Source organism: Staurois parvus, unplaced genomic scaffold (genome assembly GCF_062004578.1).
Source record: "Staurois parvus isolate SC_StPar_1 unplaced genomic scaffold, SC_StPar_1.0 ptg001347l, whole genome shotgun sequence".
Classification (NCBI taxonomy): Eukaryota; Metazoa; Chordata; class Amphibia; order Anura; family Ranidae; genus Staurois; species Staurois parvus.
This window is the reverse complement of record NW_028319143.1, coordinates 167,303-183,528: the sequence shown is the minus strand read 5'-3', so window position 1 is coordinate 183,528 and position 16,226 is coordinate 167,303. Positions and strand designations below refer to the sequence as shown.

The window sequence follows — 16,226 nt, the reverse complement described above, 5'->3', positions numbered from 1 at the left end:
GTTACTAAACCCAGATCCCTGCATTCAGTATATCCGCTGTCCCCGGACCCTGCATTCAGTATATCCGCTCTCCCCGGACCATGCATTCAGTATATCCGCTCTCCCCGGACCCTGCATTCACTATATCTGGTCTCCCCAGACCCTGCATTCACTATATCTGGTCTCCCCAGACCCTGCATTCACTATATCCGGTCTCCCTGGACCCTGCATTCACTATATCCGCTCTCCCCGACCCCTGAATTCACTATATCCGGTCTCCTAGGACCCTCTTTCGCTATATCTGGTCTCCCAGAACCCAGCATTCGCTATATCTGTTCTCCCCGGACCCCGCATTCACTATATCCATTCTCCCCAGACCCCGCATTCACTATATCCGCTCTCCCCTGACCCTGCATTCACTATATCCATTCTCCCCAGACCCCGCATTCACTATATCCGCTCTCCCCAGACCCTGCATTCACTATATCCGCTCTCCCCAGACCCTGCATTCACTATATCCGCTCTCCCCGGACCCTGCATTCACTATATCCGCTCTCCCCGGACCCCGCATTCACTATATCCGCTCTCCCCGGACCCTGCATTCACTATATCTGCTCTCCCCAGACCCTGCATTCACTATATCCGCTCTCCCCGGACCCTGCATTCACTATATTCGCTCACCCTGGACCCTCGCATTCACTATATCCGGTCTCCCCAGACCCCGCATTCACTATATCCGCTCTCCGTGGACCCTGCATTCACTATATCCGCTCTCCCCAGACCCCGCATTCACTATATCCGCTCTCCCCGGACCCTGCATTCACTATATCCGCTCTCCCCTGACCCTACATTCACTATATCTGGTCTCTCCGGACCCTGCATTCACTATATCCGCTCTCCCCTGACCCTGCATTCACTATATCCGCTCTCCCCGGACCCCGCATTCACTATATCCGGTCTCCCTGGACCCCGCATTCACTATATCCGGTCTCCCCGGACCCTGTATTCACTATATCTGGTCTCCCTGGACCCTGCATTCACTATATCTGGTCTCCCCTGACCCCGCATTCACTATATCCGCTCTCCATGGACCCCGCATTCACTATATCCGCTCTCCCCGGACCCTGCATTCACTATATCTGGTCTCCCCGGACCCTGCATTCACTATATCCAGTCTCTCCGGACCCTGCATTCACTATATCCGCTCTCCCCGGACCCCGCATTCACTATATCCGGTCTCCCTGGACCCCGCATTCACTATATCCGGTCTCCCCGGACCCTGTATTCACTATATCTGGTCTCCCCGGACCCTGCATTCACTATATCCGCTCTCCCCGGACCCTGCATTCACTATATCTGGTCTCCCCGGACCCTGCATTCACTATATCTGGTCTCCCCGGACCCTGCATTCACTATATCCGCTCTCCCCGGACCCTGCATTCACTATATCTGGTCTCCCCGGACCCTGCATTCACTATATCTGGTCTCCCCGGACCCTGCATTCACTATATTCGCTCTCCCACAGTACACAGAACATGGAAGTCCAATTATTTTAGTAAATATAAACTACTAAACTCCTTTTCTCATCAGCAGTATGTAGCAGTCTTGTGACTTCTATCAGCGTCCAGCAGATCACATGTCAAAGCTTGTAGGTGGAGTTTTCATTCAGCTCTAGGAGGATACAGGACCCCTGACCTCTTTCTGGACATTGCTAATTGGCTCTGTGCTGATCACATGCACTGTTCAAAAAAAAAACAACTCTCTAGCAATACACACCAAACTGAGCATGTGCAGAGTAACTCCACACAATATGTCTTATCTGGAGATAAAAGGGGGACACTGGAAGAAGGGGAGGATCAGAGAAGACAGGATCAAAAAGCATTTTTACTAAATGCAGAGTATTAACCCCTTAGGTACAGTGATTATAACAAGCATGATTTACTGCATATAGTTACATAATTAGTCTGGCTGAAAAAAGATAAAAGTCCATCCAGTTCAACCATAAAACAAAAAAAATATACAAAGTGATGCTACTGTTGTGGGTTTAGTAACAATTTAATTTTCTATCTTACTATGCCCACTATGGTCAGTCAGGACACTTCAAATCCAAATGTGTTATGAAGTATCTTTTTTTATTTATTTATTTACTTATTTATGTTTTGTGATATAATGCTGTTGAAAATGAGGGTGACCACAACATTTGGCCAATATAATGGTGTACAAGTGTAGCCAGGGGCGGAGTGACCATTCGTAACCTCGGGCACTGCCCGAGGGCCCGGGGTCAGTAAGGGGCCCCATGAGATGCCCCTGGTACCTTTCATAGGCTTTTTTGGGTGTGGTTTGAGTGTGGGCGAGCACACAGGGGCCCCATGATCCCCTATTGCCCGGGGGCCGCATGAGTTGTCAGTCCACCCCTGAGTGTAGCGCTAACCCCAGACGGGGCTTGATATGGTCCCAAAGGTTCTTTCTCAAGCTAGTGTATCCACAGCCAGGCACACAGTCACTCTTCTGGCTCAAAAAGTATAGACGTGCTGAGCATCTAATTCCCCAGGAACCGGGGGCGGACTGACCATTTAGAAACTCGGGCACTGCCCGAGGGCCCGGGGTCAGTAGGGGGCCCCATGAGATGCCCCTGGTACTTTTTTCATAGGCTTTTTTGAGTTTGGGCAAGGACACAGGGGCCCCATGATCCCCTATTGCCCGGGGGCCCCATGAGTTGTCAGTCCGCCCCTGCCAGGACCTATTGGTGACCATCCCTAAGGCCCAGAGGAGAGTGATCCAACTGCTGACCCCTATCGCAGCCCACCATTTGAGAAGACCTTTAGAGGCGTCATCTTACTGCCCATTCCTAAGGGAAAGCCTATCCATTCGGAGCTGCATCCGTCCCAGGACCCAGGTTCCCAGGGAACATCTGGTTTTGATAACTGCGCATCTGGTGAGTGCGCAATTTTATTATTTCCTGCACGACACCGAATTTACGCCTAACTGGGAGTATCTGAGTCACCATCCTGATTGTATCTCCTTAAATAGCACAATAGAACTTTTATATTTATATGCATAGTTATATATCCCATCTGGACATTATAACTTACCATTTTATTATTTTTACGTTTTATTTTTGTGGAGCCTCAGGCATTTATATATAGATAGTTTTTTCGTTTATAGTGTAAAAAAAATAAAATCCCCAGAGGTGATTAAATACCACCAAAAGAAAGCTCTGTCTGAAAAAAATGATAACAATTTCATATGGGTACAGTGTTGCATGACCAGGGGCGGACTGACCATTTGGAAACTCGGGCACTGCCCGAGGGCCCGGGGTCAGTAGGGGGCCCCATGAGATGCCCCTGGTACCTTTTTCATAGGCTTTTTTGAGTTTGGGCAAGGACACAGGGGCCCCATGATCTCCTATTGCCTGGGGGCCCCATGAGTTGTCAGTCCGCCCCTGTGCATGACTGAGTAATTAACCTCTTTCCATCCGCCCTATAGCAGATATACTGCTACAGGGCGGCACGGGTGCGCAAAATCACGTATATATACGTGATTTTGCATTTTCGGGTAGGGGGCTCTGCCATTCGGGGCCACGGCTGTCAATCACCGGGTGTCGGCTAGTGATTACTCGCCCACGCCTGGTGATTGCCAAGGTCCTCTCCCATCCTCTGGAACTCCCTACCACAATATGTCTGATTAGCCCCCACCCTGTCTGCCTTTAGGCGATCTTTGAAAACTCACTTCTTCAGGGAAGCCCACCCCACCTCCACCTAAGAACTGTACTTGAATCACCTCCGCCGGATCATCCCCCGCAGCTATCACCTTTTGTATCCCCTCCCCCTTACTTTAGATTGTAAGCTCCACGAGCCGGGCCCTCCTATTCCTTCTGTACTGAAATGTATTTTAATTGTACCGCCCCCCTTATATTGTAAAGTGCTGAGCAAACTGTTGGCGCCATATAAATCCTGTATAATAATAATAATCTCCGATGTGGGGGGAGAACTGTTAGTAAACAAAACAGTTCTCCCTGTCAGCTCCTGCACACAGCACAGCCATCCAAAGCAGTGTGCTTACAGTGAAGCACACAGACACCTCCGCATAGTAAAACACAACCAGCACACAGTTAACCCTTTGATCGCCCCAGATGTTAACCCCTTCCTACCCAGTACCATTAGTACAGTGTCAGTGCTTTTTTTTAGCACTGATCACTGTATTGGTGTCACTGGGGATGTCAGTTCCCCCCCAGTGTCAGAATGCCCGCCGCAGTCCTGCTATAAGTCGCGGATCACCGCCATAGCTAGTAATAATTAAAAAAAAAAACCCTGTATCTATACCGCCATTTGTGAACGCTATCACTTTCACGTAAACCAATTAATTTACACGTATCAGGATTTTTTTTAGCAAAGACACGGAGCAGAATACATTTTGACCTAAATTTATGAGGAAATTTCATTTTTTAAATTTTTTTATTGGACATGTTTTATAGCAAAAAGTAAAAAATATTGTGTTTTTTTTTCAAAATTGTTTTTTTTTTTTTTTATAGCGCAAAAAATAAAAACCACACAGACGATCAAATACCACCGAAAGAAAACTCTATTTGTGGGGAGAAAAAAATTACATAAATTTCATTTGGGTGCAGCATGACCGCGCAATTGTCAGTTAAAGTAATGCAGCGCAAAAAATGGCCTGGTCAGGAAAGGGGGGAAATCCTCAGGAGGGCAAGGGGTTAATATTCAAAGTGTGACAGCGCTGAAAGCTGAAAATGGGCCTGGGCAGGAAGGGGGTGAAAGTGCCCGGGATTGAGGTACAGGGTATGGGAACTCTCATGACCGTCTCTTATTTGCTCCATTTTGGACGGTTAAATATACCATAGAATGCTATTTTTGTTAAGAAAAGTACCTGTTGATCCTGCCAGCCTGAAATGAAGACGGACAGTTTTTTTCTTCCTGACACTTCGGTGTTATAACTTTCACTTGGATGTTTTTAAGTAAATACAGCTGGATAAAACAAAAACGGTGTCTGTCTTCATTTCAGGCTGCAAAACAACAAAATGTGATTATTTAAAAGGGGGTGATTCTTTTCTATACCCTCTGTAAGTCCCTGTAAGAAATGAACATGAAGCATTGTGTAGAGCAGCCATTCTCAAACATGGTTCCTCCAGGGTTGGCTAGGGGTTCCTTGAGCTATGGCTACCTGACCTCCCATCTGAGGCTGCCTGCATAGATCTGGGTCCAGTGCCCCCCGGCAGAGCCAGTGGCATGACTGCAAGGGTGTTATTCTTGCTACCCCGTAAGTGTAGCATTCTTCAAACTTATCAACACCAGCGTAAGGGGCATCTTCACAATGAACCCCAATGGACTAAATTTACCAAGGGTCCCCTGAGATATACAGATTACTTCAATGGTTCCTTGGGGGTTAAAAGGTTCAGAAAGGCTGGTGTAGAGCTAAGAGATAAGAGCACCTGGGTGTGGGCACCAGTTCAGATTTTGAATTTTAGTTGTCACAGCCAATGCATTTCAGGGGTTGTATGGACGTGACCCTTCATCAGAGCTTAGACTTGTTGCCCTTGAGGGATCTGGATGAGTCAAGACCAGCAACCAGCACATGCTACAATGGTGGTGCATGGCATATTGCAAGGAACGGGGCCTGTTAGGCACACAATGGGTGGAGAGGAAGACATGCATTTGCTAGGGGTAACCAGCGCAAGGGAAGCCAGACAGCAGGAGTCTAGTGCCAGCAGAAGTGATGGGTCCTCCATATAGCAAGGGGGGCAGCTCACTGTTCCCCTCCCTAGTGGTCAGTGCCCCAGCTAAAGAGACTGAATCCACGTGGTGGAGGCCCTAGGGACCTAGCCATGGGCATGTAAGGAGTTGAGAAAGAACCCTAAGTCATGGATGCAGAAGGATTTATGCAGGTACATGGTGGAACCACAGGCTATCATTGGGGGTGTGGTGATAGGAGAGCTGAACTGGTGGAATAGAACATACGCTCTGTGGTGTCTCCTTCAAAATGTTACATTCCAGATTGGTGTCTGTATCATGGGACAATGTGGTGTATGCAGCAAAGCTTCAGTTTATGATACAATTGCACCGCATGTACGGCTCACTTCTAATTCGGGGTGCCGCCTTAATGTTGAATTCACATGAATGGTCTGGTCTCGGGCATTAGTGAGGGATAGAGAAAAAGGCCCCGTGTGCACAGGCCAGTTGGCTCTGCTCACATTCTTCTCACTGACCACCAATGTAAGGGGCATTCTTCCCACTGATCACCAATGTAAGGAGCATTCTTCCCACTGACCACCAATGTAAGGGGCATTCTTCCCACTGATCACCAATGTAAGGGGCATTCTTCCCACTGACCACCAATGTAAGGGACATTCTTCCCACTGACCACCAATGTAAGGGACATTCTTCCCACTGACCACCAATGTAAGGAGCATTCTTCCCACTGATCACCAATGTAAGGGACATTCTTCCCACTGATCACCAATGTAAGGGACATTCTTCCCACTGAACAACAAAGTAAGGGGAGATTCTTCATCCAACTAAACAAAAATGTGAGGGGCATCCTTTCTGTTAATCAACAAATGAAGGGGTATTGATAGCAGAATACAGAAAAATTGATCACCAATGTAAGGGGCATTCTTCCCACTGATCACCAATGTAAGGAGCATTCTTCTCACTGATCACCAATGTAAGGGACATTCTTCCCACTGATCACCAATGTAAGGAGCATTCTTCCCACTGATCACCAATGTAAGGGACATTCTTCCCACTGATCACCAATGTAAGGAGCATTCTTCCCACTGATCACCAATGTAAGGGGCATTCTTCTCACTGATCACCAATGTAAGGGACATTCTTCTCACTGATCACCAATGTAAGGGGCATTCTTCCCACTGATCACCAATGTAAGGGACATTCTTCCCACTGATCACCAATGTAAGGGACATTCTTCCCACTGATCACCAATGTAAGGGACATTCTTCCCACTGATCACCAATGTAAGGGGCATTCTTCCCACTGACCACCAATGTAAAGAGCATTCTTCTCACTGATCACCAATGTAAGGGACATTCTTCCCACTGATCACCAATGTAAGGAGCATTCTTCCCACTGATCACCAATGTAAGGAGCATTCTTCCCACTGATCACCAATGTAAGGAGCATTCTTCCCACTGATCACCAATGTAAGGAGCATTCTTCCCACTGATCACCAATGTAAGGAGCATTCTTCTCACTGATCACCAATGTAAGGGACATTCTTCCAAATGATCACCAATGTAAGGGGACATTCTTCCCACTGATCACCAATGTAAGGGACATTCTTCCCACTGATCACCAATGTAAGGAGCATTCTTCCCACTGATCACCAATGTAAGGAACATTCTTCCCACTGATCACCAATGTAAGGAGCATTCTTCCCACTGATCACCAATGTAAGGAGCATTCTTCCCACTGATCACCAATGTAAGGGACATTCTTCCAAATGATCACCAATGTAAGGGGACATTCTTCCCACTGATCACCAATGTAAGGGACATTCTTCCCACTGATCACCAATGTAAGGAGCATTCTTCCCACTGATCACCAATGTAAGGAACATTCTTCCCACTGACCACCAATGTAAGGAGCATTCTTCTCACTGCTCACCAATGTAAGGGACATTCTTCCCACTGATCACCAATGTAAGGGACATTCTTCCCACTGATCACCAATGTAAGGAACATTCTTCCCACTGATCACCAATGTAAGGAACATTCTTCCCACTGATCACCAATGTAAGGGGCATTCTTCCCACTGATCACCAATGTAAGGGGCATTCTTCCCACTGATCACCAATTTAAGGGGCATTCTTCCCAATGACCACCAATGAATGGTTTTAGCAAGGGTTCCTTGAAAACTGAAGAGTTCCTTGGGGATAAAAAGGTTGAGAAGGGCCGGTTCAGATTACTTGCAGTAAGGTACATTTCCAGCTGGCTTGGCTGCTGTATTTTTACAAAATCAATACACTAGAACCAGCGGGTGGGTGATCTCGGTGCAGGCCTCATAGTGACGCTGTCAGAAACAATGGGGAGTTGTAGACGTTGGGATGATCTCTACCCTCATGGTGGGTACCAGTCACGGAGCGCACACTGTGTACAATGTTCTGATACACAATGTATCATTTCATTAGTCAGCTCCGGTCACTGCGGGTTGTATTAGGGATACAAATGACTCTTTTCCTAACAATGTCAGAACTTCTCATGGTGTACTTTATCTTCTCTGGACCAGAGCAAATGTTATATATCTGCTATGGACCTGATTATTCTGCAGTAACTTTGTCATTACCTAAGATAACAAAGTAATACATACTGTACATAATATAGGATATCTTTTTATTTTGACAAACAGAACAAAAAACACTTTTTTTCTACTTTGAACAGTTTTTTTTAAAAATACTGTTACTGTAGATAAAATGATACATTTCATTCTATAATTTGTATTTTTAAAAATGCCACTAATGTCGCATTCATAAAAGGGCTGGGGGGGGGACAACAAACAGTTGCATTTTTCCTGTCTTCCCACCACCAAGTTAACATTGCAGGTGGACAAATCTACAGTATATACAGGGGTTAGACAGAAATATGGAAACACAACATGATTTGCAGGGGTGAAAGTGATGATGTTTTGTGCTGAAAGTGGAAGTGATGTAACTTTCTTTTGCTTCCGCTGTGTGATGAGACACCTCGCTAACAGGTGGGAAGCCTTACTTTCGTCATTCACTGCATGCGCTGCTATTAACCACGTCCCGTCCGGCCCATGTAAATAAACGGCTGGGCGTGAGCGCTGCCGATGCGGGTGGACGTTTCTAAACGTCCCCCCGCATCCATTGCCTGTGCGTGCTCCCTGGGAGCGCCCAGCACCGCGATCGGTGCCCGCTGTGTCCTCTGAACACAGATCGCTGTATGGGACCTCTGTGTGAGGTCTGACCTCTCTACTTGCCAACAAGGGATTCTCCATAAAGTACTAAGTCGTGTTTTGCGTGGGGATCAAATGCTTATTTTACTCACTGAACTGCAACTCGATTTATATATATTTTTGTATCATTTTTTCTCGATTTTTGGTTGATATTCTGTCTCTATCATTTCAAATACAGCTATGATACAAATTATAGACCTTTCATTTCTTTGTAAGTGGGCAAACTTACAAAATCTGCAGGGGATCAAATCATTATTTTCCTCACTGTATGAAGACCTATAGACATTATAGACCTATAGACATGGGCACTGAGGCCCATAGACCGTAAATGGGCCGTCTGTTTATTCAGCTTGAGCCACCAGGTGCTGCATGCAGGCAGCCCATATGGAGTGTATGGGAATGCTCCTAATTTGAAAGGGTTGAGCGTTCCCAAATGAACACTGTCTGTGCTTGGGGCTGCTCACCTGCACGCTTGTCAAATTAGGACGAGTGGCTGTGTCCGTACAGCCGCTGTGCCCTCATACACTTCCATGGGCTGTCTGCACAAATTAATCAAATTATTCCTTGCATGGCAAGGGGAGCTCTATGGTTTTTTTTCATATTCCTGGAGTTCAGCTGTGAGGTTTCATTTACATTTGTGCAGTGGTTGCACGTTCACGGCAGTCTATTCATTTTAAATGGGCTGCCAACGCTCCACAGCGTGTCCAAAAGCAGGCATGACCACGGGCGGACTGACAACTCATGGAGCCCCCGGGCAATAGGGTATCATGGGGCCCCTGTGTCCTTGCCCAAACTCAAAAAAGCCTATGAAAAAGGTACCAGGGGCATCTCATGGTGCCCCCTACTGACCCCGGATCCTCGGGCAGTGCCCGAGTTTCCAAATGGTCAGTCCGCCCCTGGACATGACCCTTTTGTGCAATGCAACACATAGCAACACACTACAATGCAGGTTTCGGGTCAAAATAAATGACAACGCCTAACACCAATGAGCAAAATGCAACATTAAAAAAAAAGTGATTCGGCCCTAAAGGCCCATTATGCCTTTGGTGCAATGCAACCCACTACATTGCAGGTTCCGGGTCAAAAATAAATGACACCATCTCACACTGATGAGCAAAATGCAACATAAAAGAAAAAAGGGATCCAGCTCTAAAGGCCAATTCAAGCCTTTTGTGCAATGCAACACATAGCAACACGCTACAATTCAGGTTCCGGGTCAAAATAAAGGACACCGCCTAACACCGATCAGCAAAATGCAACATAAAAAAAATAATTCGGCCCTAAAGGTTCCGGGTCAAAATAAATTACACCACCTCACACCAATGACCAAAATGCAACATAAAAAAAAAAATGATTTGACCCTAAAGGCCCATTCACACCTCTGGTGCAATGCAGCACACAACAATGCAGGTTCCGGGTGAAAATAAATGACACCGCCTCACACCAATGAGCAAAATGCAACAAAAAAAAGTAATTCGGCCCTAAGGGTTCCGGGTCAAAATAAATGACACCACCTAACACCAATGACCAAAATGCAACATTAAAAAAAAAAATGATTTGGCCCTAAAGGCCCATTCATGCCTTTGGTGCAATGCAACAGACTACGTTGCAGGTTCTGGGTTAAAATAAATGATACCGCCTAACACCCATGAGCAAAATGCAACATAAAAAATAAAGTGATTCGGCCCTAAAGGATCTGGGTCAAAAATAAATGACACCAACTCACACCAATGAGCAAAACACAACAATAAAAAAAAAATTATTTGGCCCTAAAGGCCCATTCATGCCTTTTGTGCAATGCAACACATAGCAACACACTACATTGCAGGTTCCGGGTCAAAATAAATGACACAGCCTCACACCAATGAGCAAAATGCAACAAAAAAAAGTAATTCGGCCCTAAGGGTTCCGGGTCAAAATAAATGACACCACCTAACACCAATGACCAAAATGCAACATTAAAAAAAAAATGATTTGGCCCTAAAGGCCCATTCATGCCTTTGGTGCAATGCAACAGACAACGTTGCAGGTTCCGGGTCAAAATAAATGACACCGCCTAACACCAGTGAGCAAAATGCAACATAAAAAAAAAAGGGATTCGGCCCTAAAGGTTCCGGGTCAAAATAAATGACACCACCTCACACCAATGAGCAAAATGCAACGTAAAAGAAAAAAGGGATCCAGCCCTAAAGGCCCATTCACGCCTTCTGTGCAATGCAACACACTACATTGCAATTTCCGGGTGAAAATAAATGACACCGCTTCACATTAATGAGCAAAATGCAACATAAAAAAGCGATTGGGCCCTAAAGGCCCATTCACGCCTTTCCATTCTGGTCCGTTGCTTGTGGCACATTAACCCGTTAAGGCAGCTCACTCATTTGAAAAAGCTGGCAACAAGCAAAAAAAAAAAAAGATGGACGCGTATCATTCTATCAACGCAGCGTAGAGTAGTGCGTCACCATGCATTGCTGTGCAACACACGTGTGCGCTGGAGTGCCATTGAAAGATGAATGGCTCTGCAATGGAATAACCCAAGTACGGCATAGAAGGTGTAAACGAGCCTCTAACTTGCTCCGCTTGTATGCCACCAGACAACCCCGACCACTGGCTGCTCCTGCGAAACAGTTAATGAAGCCCAGACATTTCCTCCTGGTTGAGGCGAGTGCGATTTCACCTTATTTGCTTGACGCAGGAGGCTCCAAGTTGTTAATTCTCTCCATTAATCAGAGATATATTTATAGAGAGCAGCTCTGATAAGCCAGCATCACCGAGGTTGAGACTTTTCCTTGTCGGGAACCTACCATGGTGTCACCAGGGGGACTTTGCTGATTAAGATAAGCTTTGACCATGTTTTGCCTTATTTCATAGATCAGTTTCTCAGGTTTACCATTCACATCTTCACCCGGTCAGATCTCATTATCTAAAGACACACATGCATAGGCTGACCTCAATCCCAGGTGCCACATCTCCACTTGGCTTCCTCAGGCCTAATAGGGTCACCACCAAAGGCATGAGCTGCACTCCAGGCTTTAATCCTGCATACATAACTTTGCTGGCTAGGAGACAAAACTTGGCCTATATCCCACGCATTTCACTCTGCAATAGAATTTACTTGTAGAGTGGGTGCTGGTGCTTTGTGATTGGTCAAGCACTGTCCCATAGGGGTGGGGAGAAAGTCCTTCGCTCTGTTTAAGTTACAATTCATGACTTGGATGTTACCTAGAGCTTCTTTGAACCATAACCCTAGCGGTAACCCAAACCCTAGCTCACCCTAACGCTCATCCCTAACCTTAACCCCCTAACCCTACACCTAACCCTCATCTCTAACACTAACCCTAAGCCTACCCTAACCCTCACCTAAACCCTAACACTTCATAGCCCTGCATAAATAACTTTATGTGCTAGGAGGCAAAGCAGGGCCTGATAATGCGTTTTACTCTGCAATAGATCTTAGTGGAAGAGTGGGTGCTGGTGCTAGGTGATTGGTCAAGTACTGTCACATATGTTTAAAGAGAAAGTCCTCAGGTCTGTTCAAGTTTCCAGTCACACTTAGATGTTACCTAGAGCTTCTTCGAACCCTAACCATAGCAGTAGCCTTAGGCCAAACCCTAGCTCCTAACCCTAAGCCACCATAACTCTAATTCCTACCCCTAACCCTTCATATCCCTGCATAAACAACTTTATGGACTAGGAGTCAAAGCACGGCCTGATAACACGTTTCACTCTGCAATAGATCTTAGTGGAATTGTGGGTGTTTGTGCTTGGTGATTGGTCAAGAGCTGTTACATAGGGGTGGGGAGAAAGTCCTCATCTGTGTTTAAGTTTCCAGTTGCTCCTTGGATGTTACCTAGAGCTTCTTCGAACCCTAACCCTAGCAGTAGACTTAAGCCAAACCCTAACCCACCACCCTAACCCACCCTGAACCTAATTCCTACCCCTAACCCTTTATATCCCTGCATAAACCTAACCCTAGCAGTAGCCTTTAGCCAAACCCTAACCCTAATTCCTACCCCTAACCCTTTATATCCCTGCATAAACAACTTTATGGACTAGGAGTCTAGGCACAGCCTGATAATGTGTTTCACTCTGCAACAGATCTTAGTGGAAGAATGGGTGTTGGTACTTGGTGATTGGCCAAGCACTATCACATCGGGGTGAGAAGAAAGTCCTCAGCTCTGTTTAAGTTTCCAGTCGCGGCTTGGATGTTACCTAGAGCTTCTTCAAACCCTAATCCTAGCAGTAGCCTTAAGACAAACCCTAACCCACCCTAACCCTAATTCCTTCCCCTAACCCAGGGGTAGGCAACCTGTGGCTCTCTAGCTGTTGTGGAACTACATTTCCCATGAGGCATTGCAAAGATTACAAAACTGACAGTTACAGCTATGACTTGCAGAGGCATGATGGAACTTGTAGTCCTGCGGCTCTCAGATTGCCTACCCCTGCTAACCCTTCCTATCCCTGCATAAATAGCTTTATGGACTAGGAATCAAAGCACAGCCTGATAACACGTTTCACTCTGCAATAGATCTTAGTGGATTGTGGGTGTTTGTGCTTGGTGATTGGTCAAGAACTGTCACATAGGGGTGGGGAGAAAGTCCTCATCTGTGTTTAAGTTTCCAGTTGCTCCTTAGATATTACTTAGAGCTTCTTCGAGCCCTAACCCTAGCAGTATACTTAAGCCAAACCCTAACCCCCAACCCTATCCCACCCTAACCCTAATTCCTACCCCTAGCCCTTTATATCCCTGCATAAACAACTTTATGGACTAGGAGTCTAGGCACAGCCTGATAATGTGTTTCACTTTGCAAGAGATCTTAGTGGAAGAATGGGTGTTGGTACTTGGTGAATGGCCAAGAACTGTTACATCGGGGTGAGAAGAAATTCCTCAGCTCTGTTTAAGTTTCCAGTCGTGGCTTGGATGTTACCTAGAGCTTCTTTGAACCCTAACCCTAGCAGTAGCCTTAAGACAAACCCTAACCCACTCTAACCCTAATTCTCTCCCCTAACCCTTCATATCTCTGCATAAATAACTTTATTGACAAGGAGTCAAGGCACAGCCTGACAATGTGTTTCACTCTGCAATAGGTCTTAGTGGAAGAATGGGTGTTGGTACTTGGTGATTGGCCAAGCACTGTCACATGGGGGTGAGAAGAAAGTCCTCAGCTCTGTTTAAGTTTCCAGTCGCGGCTTCAATGTTACCTAGAGCTTCTTTGAACCCTAATCCTAGCAGTAGCCTTAAGACAAACCCTAACCCACCCTAACCCTAATTCCTTCCCCTAACCCAGGGGTAGGCAACCTGCGGCTCTCTAGCTGTTGTGGAATTACATTTCCCATGAGGCATTGCAAAGATTACAAAACTGACAGTTACAGCTATGACTTGCAGAGACATAATGGAACTTGTAGTCCTGCGGCTCTCAGGTTGCCTACCCCTGCCCAAACTCTTCATATCCCTGCATACATAACTTTATGGACTAGGAATCAAAGCACGGCCTGATAACACGTTTCACTCTGCAATAGATCTTAGTGGAATTGCGGGTGTTTGTGCTTGGTGATTGGTCAAGAACTGTGACATAGGGGTGGGGAGAAAGTCCTCATCTGTGTGTAAGTTTCCAAATGCTCCTTGGATTTTACCTAGAGCTTCTTCGAACCCTAACTCTAGCAGTAGACTTAAGCCAAACCCTAACCCCCAACCCTTATCCACCCTAACCCTAATTCCTACCCCTAACCCTTTATATCCCTGCATAAACAACTTTATGGACTAGGAGTCTAGGCACAGCCTGATAATGTGTTTCACTCTGTAATAGATCTTAGTGGAAGAATGGGTGTTGGTACTTGGTGATTGGTCAAGCACTATCACATAGGGCGGGGAGAAAGTCATCAGCTCTGTTTAAGTTTCCAGTCGCGGCTTGGATGTTACCTAGAGCTCTTTTGAAACCTAACCCTAGCAGTAGCCTTTAGCCAATCCCTACCCCTAACCCTTCATATCCCTGCATAAATAACTTTATTGACTAGGAGTCAAAACATGGCCTGATAACACATTTCACTCTGCAATAGATCTCAGTCATAGAGTGGGTGCTTGGTGACTGGTCAAGCACTGTCATGTTAGAGTGGGGAGATAGTCCTCAGCTCCATATAAGCTTCAAGTCGTGATTTGGATATTACTGAGAGCTTCTTCTCCTCGATCCTAGTACAGCAGCAAAGGGAAGGTAAGTATAAACAGTTGTCTGGGATGGCTTTAAAATAGACATGCAATGCATGCAAGGTCCACTTTTGGAAATTTAGATTTTCCATTCTATTTGGCTACCAAGACAAAGAAACTCCCCAGCGAAGACAAGAACAGCAGATACCACCTGACAGGAGATATAACCCCATCCATACTCCATCCAAAACTTGGCTTTGTTTATACTTTAGGTTTAAAAAGCATAGATTTGTAGCATCCACGTAGATCAACTATTGTCATCCACAGTTCCATGACACCCCTTCAGGGGTTGCTGGGGGTTCCTTGGGATCCGATGGTGTCTGCATAGTTCTGGGGCCAAGCCACTTAGCAGAGACAGCTGCATGACCCAGCCGTCCGTAAGCCTGGCATTCTGACTACCACTGCAAGTAAAATCCTTCCTATTAGCCACCAATGTAAGAGGGGCATTCTGCTCACTGACCACCAATGTAAGAAGCATTTCTCCCAATAACTACTGATGTAAGAAGCATTCTTCTTTCTATTGTCTACCAGAGTAAGGTGCATTCTACCCACTGGCCACCAATGTAAGGAGCTTTCTTCCCAAGAACTCCAAATGACCCAAATATATGGAGCATTCCTAAAACTAACCAGCAATGTAAGGGGTATTCTTCCCACTGATCACCAATGTAAGGAACATTCTTCCCACTGACCACCAATGTAAGGGACATTCTTCCCACTGATCACCAATGTAAGGCACATTCTTCTCACTGATCACCAATGTAAGGAGCATTCTTCCCACTGACCACCGATGTAAGGAGCATTCTTCCCACTGACCACCGATGTATGGGGGATTCTTCTCACTGACCACCGATGTATGGGGCATCCTTCCCACTGACCACCAATGTAAGAAGCATTCTTCCCACTGACCACCAATGTAATGAGGAATTTTTCCACTGACCACCAATGTAATGAGCTTTCTTTCTAATGGTCACCAATGTAAGGAGTATTTTTCCAACTGACCCCCATTACTAGGTTTTAGCAGGGCTTCTGAATAGCCAGAATTTTTTTTCAATGGATCCTCTGGGGTTAAAGGGTTGAAAAAAGTTGGCCTAGATTTT

At 46.0% G+C, this 16,226-nt stretch overlaps 1 protein-coding gene across 1 annotated transcript in view; it reads left to right on the top strand.

The window, feature by feature from the left end:
• Window positions 1-16,226, top strand: part of FBXO41 (F-box protein 41) — a 224,529-nt gene that overhangs the window by 109,885 nt on the left and 98,418 nt on the right. The gene's annotated exons all lie outside the window — the stretch shown is intronic.